Genomic DNA, 11,551 nt, shown 5'->3' with positions numbered 1-11,551 from the left:
GACTGGCTAGAATGCTTATCTACACAGGCTGGCCTTGGCTCTAGACGATGTGGGAAGGCTTGAGAACTATACAACCTTTGTACCAGTGTCAAGAAGAGACGGAACAGTTTAGAAAACGCTGATGTCATTTTCAGTTTATAACCTGTGATAAAATGTATCATGGGCAGTACTCACGAGAATAAACACAGCTGGTTGATTTCAAAGACTGGTCTCTGTCCATTTTATACAAATAAGGGTCTTACAAACTCTTATGAATTGACAGAGTGTTTAATTTTAATTGGGTATTAAAACATAGAGGAATTTAATTCCTGTAACACTCCCCACCTCACCACCAAAGCATTAAATGCCACAACGTGCCCATTTCCTCTTTCCACTAGACAACCAAACCATTGATTCCCTCCAACTGCTTGGCACAGCAAATGTGAATGAAAAAACAAACATATTTCCACTTAAGTTTGCTGAGTTTACAGAGGATTGATGCTCTACTTACAATGTGAGATGGTGTTCTGGTATATGGCTTCCTCATTACTGAGCTCGTCAGTGAGGGAGAGAGAGAGGGTAGCCCTGTGCCCCAGATTTTGGTCAGGGGTGAGGGGGCCAGAGAGGCAGTGGGTAATCCTGTGTCCCTGGTCTAGGTCTTGGTCAGGGGTGGAGGGGTTGAGGGGTGCAGAGAGGGGTCGATGAACCCCAGTGGTTCCATCATGCTGTCACATTCGGAGCTGTTATAGGTGCTGAAGCGACCTCTGGCCTTCAGGTCATCAGACCTCACATCCTGCTGTCTGGAGACAAAACAGATGGACAGGCAACACTCAAATGGACAGAAATAAAACTGTTTCCCACTATATTTTATAAAACCAACATTTTTGCAGATAATGCATTCCAAGGCACTCAAATGCTCACCAGGAATACATAAAGCATTATCTTAGACAGCTGTTGCATAGGCTCTGTCTGACACTGGAGGCTGCTGAGGGGAGGACGGCTCATAATAATGGCTGGAACGGAAACCATGTGTTTGATACCCTTCCACAAATTCCACTCCGGCCATTACCACGAGCCCGTCCTCCACAATGAAGGTGGCACCAACCTCCTGTGCTGTCTGCATAGCAAATCCTCCCATATCTACAGTGCCTTGCGAAAGTATTCGGCCCCCTTGAACTTTGCGACCTTTTGCCACATTTCAGGCTTCAAACATAAAGATATGAAACTGTATTTTTTTGTGAAGAATCAACAACAAGTGGGACACAATCATGAAGTGGAACGACATTTATTGGATATTTCAAACTTTTTTAACAAATCAAAAACTGAAAAATTGGGCATGCAAAATTATTCAGCCCCCTTAAGTTAATACTTTGTAGCGCCACCTTTTGCTGCGATTACAGCTGTAAGTCGCTTGGGGTATGTCTCTATCAGTTTTGCACATTGAGAGACTGAAAATATTTTCCATTCCTCCTTGCAAAACAGCTCGAGCTCAGTGAGGTTGGATGGAGAGCATTTGTGAACAGCAGTTTTCAGTTCTTTCCACAGATTCTCGATTGGATTCAGGTCTGGACTTTGACTTGGCCATTCTAACACCTGGATATGTTTATTTTTGAACCATTCCATTGTAGATTTTGCTTTATGTTTTGGATCATTGTCTTGTTGGAAGACAAATCTCCGTCCCAGTCTCAGGTCTTTTGCAGACTCCATCAGGTTTTCTTCCAGAATGGTCCTGTATTTGGCTCCATCCATCTTCCCATCAATTTTAACCATCTTCCCTGTCCCTGCTGAAGAAAAGCAGGCCCAAACCATGATGCTGCCACCACCATGTTTGACAGTGGGGATGGTGTGTTCAGGGTGATGAGCTGTGTTGCTTTTACGCCAAACATAACGTTTTGCATTGTTGCCAAAAAGTTCAATTTTGGGTTCATCTGACCAGAGCACCTTCTTCCACATGTTTGGTGTGTCTCCCAGGTGGCTTGTGGCAAACTTTGAACGACACTTTTTATGGATATCTTTAAGAAATGGCTTTCTTCTTGCCACTCTTCCATAAAGGCCAGATTTGTGCAATATACGACTGATTGTTGTCCTATGGACAGAGTCTCCCACCTCAGCTGTAGATCTCTGCAGTTCATCCAGAGTGATCATGGGCCTCTTGGCTGCATCTCTGATCAGTTTTCTCCTTGTATGAGCTGAAAGTTTAGAGGGACGGCCAGGTCTTGGTAGATTTGCAGTGGTCTGATACTCCTTCCATTTCAATATTATCGCTTGCACAGTGCTCCTTGGGATGTTTAAAGCTTGGGAAATCTTTTTGTATCCAAATCCCGCTTTAAACTTCTTCACAACAGTATCTCAGACCTGCCTGGTGTGTTTCTTGTTCTTCATGATGCTCTCTGCGCTTTTAACGGACCTCTGAGACTATCACAGTGCAGGTGCATTTATACAGAGACTTGATTACACACAGGTGGATTGTATTTATCATCATTAGTCATTTAGGTCAACATTGGATCATTCAGAGATCCTCACTGAACTTCTGGAGAGAGTTTGCTGCACTGAAAGTAAAGAGGCTGAATAATTTTGCATGCCCAATTTTTCAGTTTTTGATTTGTTAAAAAGTTTGAAATATCCAATAAATGTCGTTCCACTTCATGATTGTGTCCCACTTGTTGTTGATTCTTCACAAAAAATACAGTTTTATATCTTTATGTTTGAAGCCTGAAATGTGGCAAAAGGTCTCAAAGTTCAAGGGGGCCGAATACTTTCGCAAGGCACTGTATATAGTAGTTTCAGGCTTCAAATACACCTGCACAGATTTCATCTATTCTAGCACTGTGATTGTTACAAACAGTTCTTTTTTAAGGTTTAACTGCCGATGCTCATAGGTTATTTAGCCTAATTTGAATGAACCTTTTGGAAGTCGTTCTAGGTATGAGCTCCTGATAAATTACTAGTGTAATGTAATGACAAACAGTGCAGTAGTGTCTCAATAATCCTGAGCTTTCTGTTACCGTATGCAGCCTGGGTCTGTACCCCCTGGGCCCGAGAGATGCATGGCCCTCCACAGCTGGCCAATCCACTCCCTCCTCAGATCCCCTGTCTCTGCAGCCTGCAGACACATGGTCAGGGGGTAGCAGGGATGAATTTAGTACATTGTTACAGTCTGAGTTAAAAAGATCATCCTTAGTTGTTAGAGGAAGTGTTAAATGACTTTAAGCAATCCAAGTACTGTAGAACACAGCTGGGTAGCAGTTAGCCTAGTGGTTAAGAGTGTTGGGTTAATAACCAAAAGGTCTCTGGTTCTATTCCCCAAGATGACTAGGTCCAAAATCTAGGTGTGAAGCACCTAACCCTCATTGCTCTGGATAAGAGTGTCTGCTAAATGACTAAAATGTAAACAGCTGATAAAATATTTTAATACAGTTGAATTTATCTTTCTGAACAATGTACAGCTTCTTCACCTGGTACTTTAATATGGGAAATTCCCATCAGTGAGTATGAAGTGACAGTAACAGACCACATCCTGAAACCACATGTTAAACCTACACAGGCATCAGCGCCCACACGGTTCTGTAATGACACTAGTAAACAGACCACATCCTGAAACAACAGGGCAGCCTGCACAGCCCACACCACACGGTTCTGTACACCTGAAGTGGGAGTAGAGCTGTCTGTGACTCACCAGTACTTTCCTCTTCCCATTCTTCATGGTGATTTCAAACACGTAGTGCTTACGCTTCTCCCTTGGATCTCACGCACAGACTGCACCTGACCCAACAACAACACTTCTATTTCAGACATAAAGTGCTATACATACTTGTAAATAGTATACTATTAAGCAGCTGTAACTAGGGCATATGGAATAGTGGGTAATGCTCATTGAACACAAGGGAAAGTAGAACAAAGTCCAGGGCAATTGTTCCTGTCTGTCCGGCTAGAAGGACCAGGAAGGCTTTCAGACCAAATGAAATCAGTTTGACTTACAGTGTAGATGTAGTACAGGCCTCTTAGGTGTGACTGTGGGGGACAGAGAAGATCAGAAGACTATTACTACTTTGAACAGTGTAAATAACATTCAACTTCCCCTGAAAACGTTGGAGGACTTCTCACAGCTGATACTCACAGCACTCCCATGTTTCTTAGTGTAGAAGAATAATGTTGTGTTTTGGAGCCTGAACCAATAGGTTGACCACTTCATTTTCTAAAAGAGAAAAAACACAGACTCAGTGTCCCTACAGACTCAGTGTCCCTACAGACTCAGTGTCCCTACAGACTCAGTGTCCCTACAGACTCAGTGTCCCTACAGACTCAGTGTCCCTACAGACTCAGTGTCCCTACAGACTCAGTGTCCCTACAGACTCAGTGTCCCTACAGACTCAGTGTCCCTACAGACTCAGTGTCCCTACAGACTCAGTGTCCCTACAGACTCAGTGTCCCTCCAGATAGTGAAGACCTGATTCTGGATACAAACCATGACTGACTGGCAATAACAGAGTAGAACACAGACTCAGTGTCCCTACAGACTCAGTGTCCCTACAGACTCAGTGTCCCTCCAGATAGTGAAGACCTGATTCTGGATACAAACCATGACTGACTGGCAATGACAGAGTAGAACACAGTAGTATGGAATATATTGGCATACATAGAAAGCAGTTGACACAAATATTGGAAAAGTGATCACTTGTAAGTATTCATCAACACATCAAATCAAATGTTATTGGTCCCATACACGTGGTTAGCAGGTGTTCATTTGAGTGTAGCGAAATGCTTGTGCTTCTAGTTCAGACAGTGCAGTAATCTAACAATTCCCCAACAACTACCAAGTAAACGGAGTCCAGTAATTGAGCTGTTAATGTGACAAGTTGTTCTACATTTTTGAGAGCTTTGTCTTACCATTGTATCTTTCCTTTTCTTCAGGAAGCCCTCGAAAAGCAGCTGTTGCCTCTCCGTTGACATCGTTTCAGAAGATAACACTTATACTAAATCCTGTTATTAGTTCTTGTTCAGTATCACTAGTCGATGGGTGACTTCCCCCTTTCACTGAGAACTGGGATATCACTGGCTCCATCACCTGCCCACTTCTCCATTCTGACACACAAAATGCTTGTTTGTCCCCATGTTTGTCTTCAGTCACTCGTTATAGAAACGTATGGGATATTAAGGTCAAGTTGACGTTGACTGTGTGTGAACTATACGCGCCTGCTTAGCCATTATATGTACCCACATTTGAGGTGTTTGTCCACTGAGAATTTTGAGCTCAATGAAGAGAACATTATTCTTCAAAGGATTCAATGTTAGTAAAAGCAGGCTACACTTCGTGACATGTTGTACAATGAAAATGTAAGTATGGTGGATTTTAAGAAATCAGATGACTCCAACATTTGCACACTGTTCTGACACTGCTAAAAGATAGGGAATAGTGAGGGGGGATAATGTGTATGTTATATGAATGGATCAAATCATATTGCAGACACCTGTATCAGATCACACAGTTCTTTATTGTAAATGTTGGAAAAGTCAATGAGAATAAACAGTTCCATCCATGGTCCAAGGAGGGAGTCAGAGGTGCACTGCATGGCTGTTAATAACATAGTGGAATCTGGAGGCATAACAGTGGAACAGACAAATAAAACCATAATATGAAAGGAAAAAAGCTATTTTAAAAACAGGAAAATAAAACAAGTCGAGGAAGAAGCAGTCATGATAATGTTGTAGTCTTTTGTCTTTCAGAGTAAGTGAATGATGGATGTCATTATTAATAACGGCTTTGATAATACTAGATATACAAAAACACATGGGAAATGAATGCATTATCCTCTTGAAGTGCGTCTGTTTCATGCAATGCTGAACAAACCATTCCAAACTGATAAACCAAAGAAAACAGGTTAATAAATTAATAGCAATTGAAACGCGTGCACGAAACCCATGACCTTTTCAACGTTAAAAATGGCTTTGACTTTGCAGCTCTTCCTGTAGGCTCACTGTTGAGGTGTTACAGAACTGAATGCTTTGATCCTGGCAAGCTTTGTTCACGCCGTAATCTAGTTGGGTATTTCTCTAAGTACCCGAGCAAATATATATATTTATATATACACACACACCTATAAACAAATATTTTCAGTCCCTTTTGTAGTGAGTTGTATGCGGCTGCCTTCTTTGCTTTCTCCTGGGCTCTGGGGTCAAACCAGCTAGCTATAATACTGACCTAAACCAGCTAGCTATAATACTGACCTGAGAAAAAAGGCTGGGTTCTACACAGATTTAAAAACAACCAGCAACTACTACTGTCTGACCTGGAGAAGAAAAACCCCCAAGACTAGACCAGATCATACGATACCAGAATGCCTGCAGTAGATTGATTAGATGGTGTTCAAAAAATACAATGTGAGTTTGTGGTGACATTTTTTCCCCCCAAAGAAAAACAAAAAACAGTTGATGACAAGTTTTTTTCTCTGTTTCAAATATATAAAATCAATCTATGGTTTCTCCGGTTTGTTCCTTCTCCGGTAGGGTGGATGTGGGATCAGGTTCAGATGGGCTGGAAGTTCCGTTTCATTCAGTAGTTGTCTCTTTTTTGGGGAAGGGGAGCAGAGGACTGTGGGATGTTGGAGGTCATGTTCTCTTTCAGGGAGGGCGTGAGGGGTCAAAGGGCAGAGACTAGGCGGTGGGGGGCGGGTCAAGGGTCATCTCATGCATCCTGTGTCTGTCTTGATCATCGTTGTTTGAGGATAGCTCTGTACATAGCGAAGCCCAGGACTGCAAACACGGTTGCCCCCACGCTTGCCCTTAGCCAAAACGTAGAGCTCTTCAGGTCTGCCTGAGCCATGTGCCTGAGAAGAGGGGGGAGAAAGAGAGGGAGTGGTGGGGATAAAGGAATGAATACAACAATACAGCCTCGTTTCCAAATCACATGAGGACATGTTGACAAATTACAAACCAAAGTCATGTTCTCTGAGCTTCCTAAACAAATCTCTACAAAAACAGAGGTACAGTCCAACTGTTCGATAGTACCAATGTTGTAGTACCAATACAACCTCATTACATGATATACTGTCTTCTGAAAATAAGTTAGTATATCCTGTTTAACCAGGCTATCACAGACTAGCTCATTTTCAGAAGACGGCCTAGTTAAACTGTCTTCTGAAAATGAGCTAGTCTGTGATAGCCTGGTTGAACCAGACTGAATGCTGCGCTCACCATTGTTTCACTTCCCTAGAATGGGGAGTTCAGCGTTCAGGCTAGTTTAACCAGGCTAAGTCTGTGTTGCGAGCAGTACCACATACACCAACATTTGAGTGGCTGTTACTGGAACATTAGATTTGTTTGGTCAATCTGACAATAACTCTTATTTATTGGGTGAAACCTAAAAGGCGAGGAAAGTATTGGCTATGGACAGAAAGAGTGAGGGATGGGGAGGAGGGTCTGCTAGGGAAACAGAAACAAGAGAAAAGCCCTAAGTCCGGGTCACATTCAATAGGTACACGAGGTGGAAATTAACAAGCATTTTGACTGTACTGATTGAATATAGTGCCTCAGTTTCTAGGTCCACTGAGCACAACCCTGACTATAACATACAGTACTAACAGTATGAGACAACAACATGGAGGGAAGACAGGAGGCTGAGAGGGGAGGGAAAGGAGAGGGGAGGGGGAGAAGGAGAGGGGAGGGGGAGAAGGAGAGGGGAGGCTCTAGAAGCGAGAGGAATTTCTGAAGTGCAGAGGTTAGCAGAAAGCTCTAACTTATAAAATTGCCAAACACACAATCTCGTGTTCACACTCACATTATCTCCCTCTCTCACACACACACTCTCTCTCACACACACACACACATTCTCTCTCACACACACACACACACACACACACTTGAAATCTCACACACACACACACACACACACACACACACACACACACACACACACACACACACACACACACACACACAGCTCAACAACCCATTAATCTTCACAGTGATATCTGACACAGCAGCAGAAACCCTAACCCATTCAAGCAGGTTTAGCAGGAAGAGTCCATCAGATAGACAACTGCCATCCTGCTTAACTATGACCTGTACCTCAGAGGAAGATAAATACCTTCCTCCCACCAGCATTCTGCACAACAAAGCTTATTCAGCAAGCAGCCACACACAAACCAGACCAACCAGCTATTTGTAGGACTAAGACATCGACCGGTACCTTCAAAAGTAATGATAGATGCCCATTAAAAAGGTAGTCAGTGAGTTCCATCAGGTACACTGGGTGAAAACAGATCAAAGGCTGTTGTTTATTAAAGGTTGAGGCCAAAGTACTTAGATGTAGCTCGTTATGTCTGTAGCCTTCATTATAATCTCCTCTTCATATAATAACGGAGGCTACAGCAATCTCCTCCCCCAACAGTGCTTGCCGTTGCCACATCAACGTCCACCATACCTGCATGTACCCAGCCAGTGACAAACAGCTGTCCCTTAGCTCCCAGTTTGTCAGATGCTGTGTTTTACCTGGGGCCCATAAGACTAGACAGAAGACTCCATGCTGTGTTTTACCAGGCCTGGGGCCCATAGGACTAGACAGAAGACTCCATGCTGTGTTTTACCTGGCCTGGGGCCCATAGGACTAGACAGAAGACTCCATGTTGTGTTTTACCTGGCCTGGGGCCCATTGGACTAGACAGAAGACTCCATGCTGTGTTTTACCTGGCCTGGGGTCCATAGCACTAGATAGAAGACTTCCTGCTGTGTTTTACCTGGTCTTGGGCCCATAGGACTAGACAGAAGACTCCATGCTGTGTTTTACCTGGCCTGGGGCCCATAGCACTAGACAGAAGACTCCATGCTGTGTTTTACCTGGACTCTGCTGGGCCCATTGGACTAGACAGAAGACTCCATGCTGTGTTTACCTGGCCTGGGGCCCACTGGACAGAAGACTCCATGCTGTGTTTTACCTGGCCTGGGGCCCATTGGACTAGACAGAAGACTCCATGCTGTGTTTTACCTGGCCTGGGGCCCATAGGACTAGACAGAAGACTCCATGCTGTGTTTTACCTGGCCTGGGGCCCATTGGACTAGACAGAAGACTCCATGCTGTGTTTTACCTGGCCTGGGGCCCATGGGCTGACAGAAGACTCCATGCTGTGTTTTACCTGGCCTGGGGCCCATTGGACTAGACAGAAGACTCCATGCTGTGTTTTACCTGGCCTGGGGCCCATTCCATGTTGTGTTTTACCTGGCCTGGGGCCCATTGGACAGAAGACTCCATGTTGTGTTTTACCTGGCCTGGGGCCCAGGAAGACAGAAGACTCCATGCTGTGTTTTACCTGGCCTGGGGCCCATGGGCTGGACAGAAGACTCCATGCTGTGTTTTTTACCTGGCCTGGGGCCCATTGGACTAGACAGAAGACTCCATGCTGTGTTTTACCTGGCCTGGGGCCCATAGGGCTGGACAGAAGACTCCATGCTGTGTTTTACCTGGCCTGGGGCCCATTGGACTAGACAGAAGACTCCATGCTGTGTTTTACCTGGCCTGGGGCCCATAGGACTAGACAGAAGACTCCATGCTGTGTTTTACCTGGCCTGGGGCCCATAGGACTAGACAGAAGACTCCATGCTGTGTTTTACCTGGCCTGGGGCCCATAGGGCTAGACAGAAGACTCCATGCTGTGTTTTACCTGGCCTTTTACAGAAGACTCCATGCTGTGTTTTACCTGGCCTGGGGCCCATAGGACTAGACAGAAGACTCCATGCTGTGTTTTACCTGGCCTGGGGCCCATAGGACTAGACAGAAGACTCCATGCTGTGTTTTACCTGGCCTGGGGCCCATAGGACTAGACAGAAGACTCCATGCTGTGTTTTACCTGGCCTTTTAGACAGAAGACTCCATGCTGTGTTTACCTGGCCTGGGGCCCATAGGGCTGGACAGAAGACTCCATGTTGTGTTTTACCTGGCCTGGGGCCCATTGGACTAGACAGAAGACTCCATGTTGTGTTTTACCTGGCCTGGGGCCCATAGGGCTGACAGAAGACTCCATGACCTGGCCTGGAAGACTCCATGCTGTGTTTTACCTGGCCTGGGGCCCATAGACAGAAGACTCCATGCTGTGTTTTACCTGGCCTGGGGCCCATTGGAAGACTAGACAGAAGACTCCATGCTGTGTTTTACCTGGCCTGGGGCCCATGGGCTGGACAGAAGACTCCATGCTGTGTTTTACCTGGCCTGGGGCCCATAGGGCTGGACAGAAGACTCCATGCTGTGTTTTACCTGGCCTGGGGCCCATAGGACTAGACAGAAGACTCCATGCTGTGTTTTACCTGGCCTGGGGCCCATAGGACTAGACAGAAGACTCCATGTTGTGTTTTACCTGGCCTGGGGCCCATTGGACTAGACAGAAGACTCCATGCTGTGTTTTACCTGGCCTGTGGCCCATTGGACTAGACAGAAGACTCCATGCTGTGTTTTACCTGGCCTGGGGCCCATAGGACTAGACAGAAGACTCCATGTTGTGTTTTACCTGGCCTGGGGCCCATAGGGCTGGACAGAAGACTCCATGCTGTGTTTTACCTGGCCTGGGGCCCATAGGACTAGACAGAAGACTCCATGCTGTGTTTTACCTGGCCTGGGGCCTGGACAGAAGACTCCATGCTGTGTTTTACCTGGCCTGGGGCCCATTGGACAGACAGACTCCATGCTGTGTTTTACCTGGCCTGGGGCCCATTGGGCTGGACAGAAGACTCCATGCTGTGTTTTACCTGGCCTGGGGCCCATAAGACTAGACAGAAGACTCCATGCTGTGTTTTACCTGGCCTGCCCATGGGGCTGGACAGAAGACTCCATGCTGTGTTTTACCTGGCCTGGCCTGGACTAGACAGAAGACTCCATGCTGTGTTTTACCTGGCCTGGGGCCCATAGGACTAGACAGAAGACTCCATGCTGTGTTTTACCTGGCCTGGGGCCCATAGGGCTGGACAGAAGACTCCATGTAGATAGACTCCTCTACATTACTGATGGCGTGAACCTGCTGGATCAGACTGCACTCCTCGTCAGCCAACAGATAGGCTCCAACATCATGTAACCTTGTGTACACACACACACGTGCACACAGTAGGGCAGTTCAACGCCAACCCCACACACAACGGGACATGACAACACCGCAGAACTCACCCCACAGCACCACACCACACCTGGTCACACACCACACCTGGTCACACACCACACCTGGTCACACACCACACCTGGTCACACACCACACCTTGCAGCTAAAAAAATCTTGTCCAATGCGGTGGCTGAGTTGGCAAAATGCCAGCCAAATAAAAGACAGGCTTCAATCATAAGATTGATGAAGATACAGGGTTAGAAAATACTTTACATTCAGTTTGTTCTCCGAATTTGTTGAAATAGGCTACTTTGAGTCATTACATGAGATATATATATATATATTTGAGGTAAACCAAAAACAGCGAAGATTCAAACCAATTAGGTGTTAAATACTATAGTATCTCAGCTAGTCAATGTGGTGTGACCGCCTTCAATAACTTCTGTATTAGTGGCATGCCATTTCTGGTGCGTTAATTCTCTTCTCCCAAGGTTAAA

General features: G+C 45.5%; 2 long non-coding RNA genes across 3 annotated transcripts; both read right to left on the bottom strand.

The window, feature by feature from the left end:
* Positions 1-685: 685 nt before the first annotated feature.
* LOC121841140 lies at positions 686-5,172 on the bottom strand. The gene is made up of 6 exons (XR_006080153.1): positions 4,867-5,172; positions 4,097-4,174; positions 3,958-3,990; positions 3,656-3,741; positions 2,985-3,082; positions 686-779 (listed from the first exon to the last, which is right to left on the bottom strand). It is a non-coding gene; the product is annotated as an uncharacterized LOC121841140 (long non-coding RNA).
* Positions 5,173-5,452: 280 nt separating this feature from the next.
* Positions 5,453-11,130, bottom strand: LOC121841071. 2 transcript variants are annotated; one of them, XR_006080101.1, is made up of 5 exons: positions 10,853-11,130; positions 10,173-10,572; positions 9,669-9,818; positions 9,383-9,632; positions 5,453-6,803 (listed from the first exon to the last, which is right to left on the bottom strand). It is a non-coding gene; the product is annotated as an uncharacterized LOC121841071 (long non-coding RNA). The 2 variants fall into 2 exon arrangements; XR_006080102.1 differs by having other exon boundaries at positions 10,173-10,522.
* Positions 11,131-11,551: the final 421 nt, after the last annotated feature.

This window comes from Oncorhynchus tshawytscha, linkage group LG27, assembly GCF_018296145.1.
Source record: "Oncorhynchus tshawytscha isolate Ot180627B linkage group LG27, Otsh_v2.0, whole genome shotgun sequence".
NCBI classification, from domain to species: domain Eukaryota; kingdom Metazoa; phylum Chordata; class Actinopteri; order Salmoniformes; family Salmonidae; genus Oncorhynchus; species Oncorhynchus tshawytscha.
The sequence above is the reverse complement of the archived record's forward strand: the minus strand, read 5'-3'. Positions and strand labels throughout refer to the sequence as shown.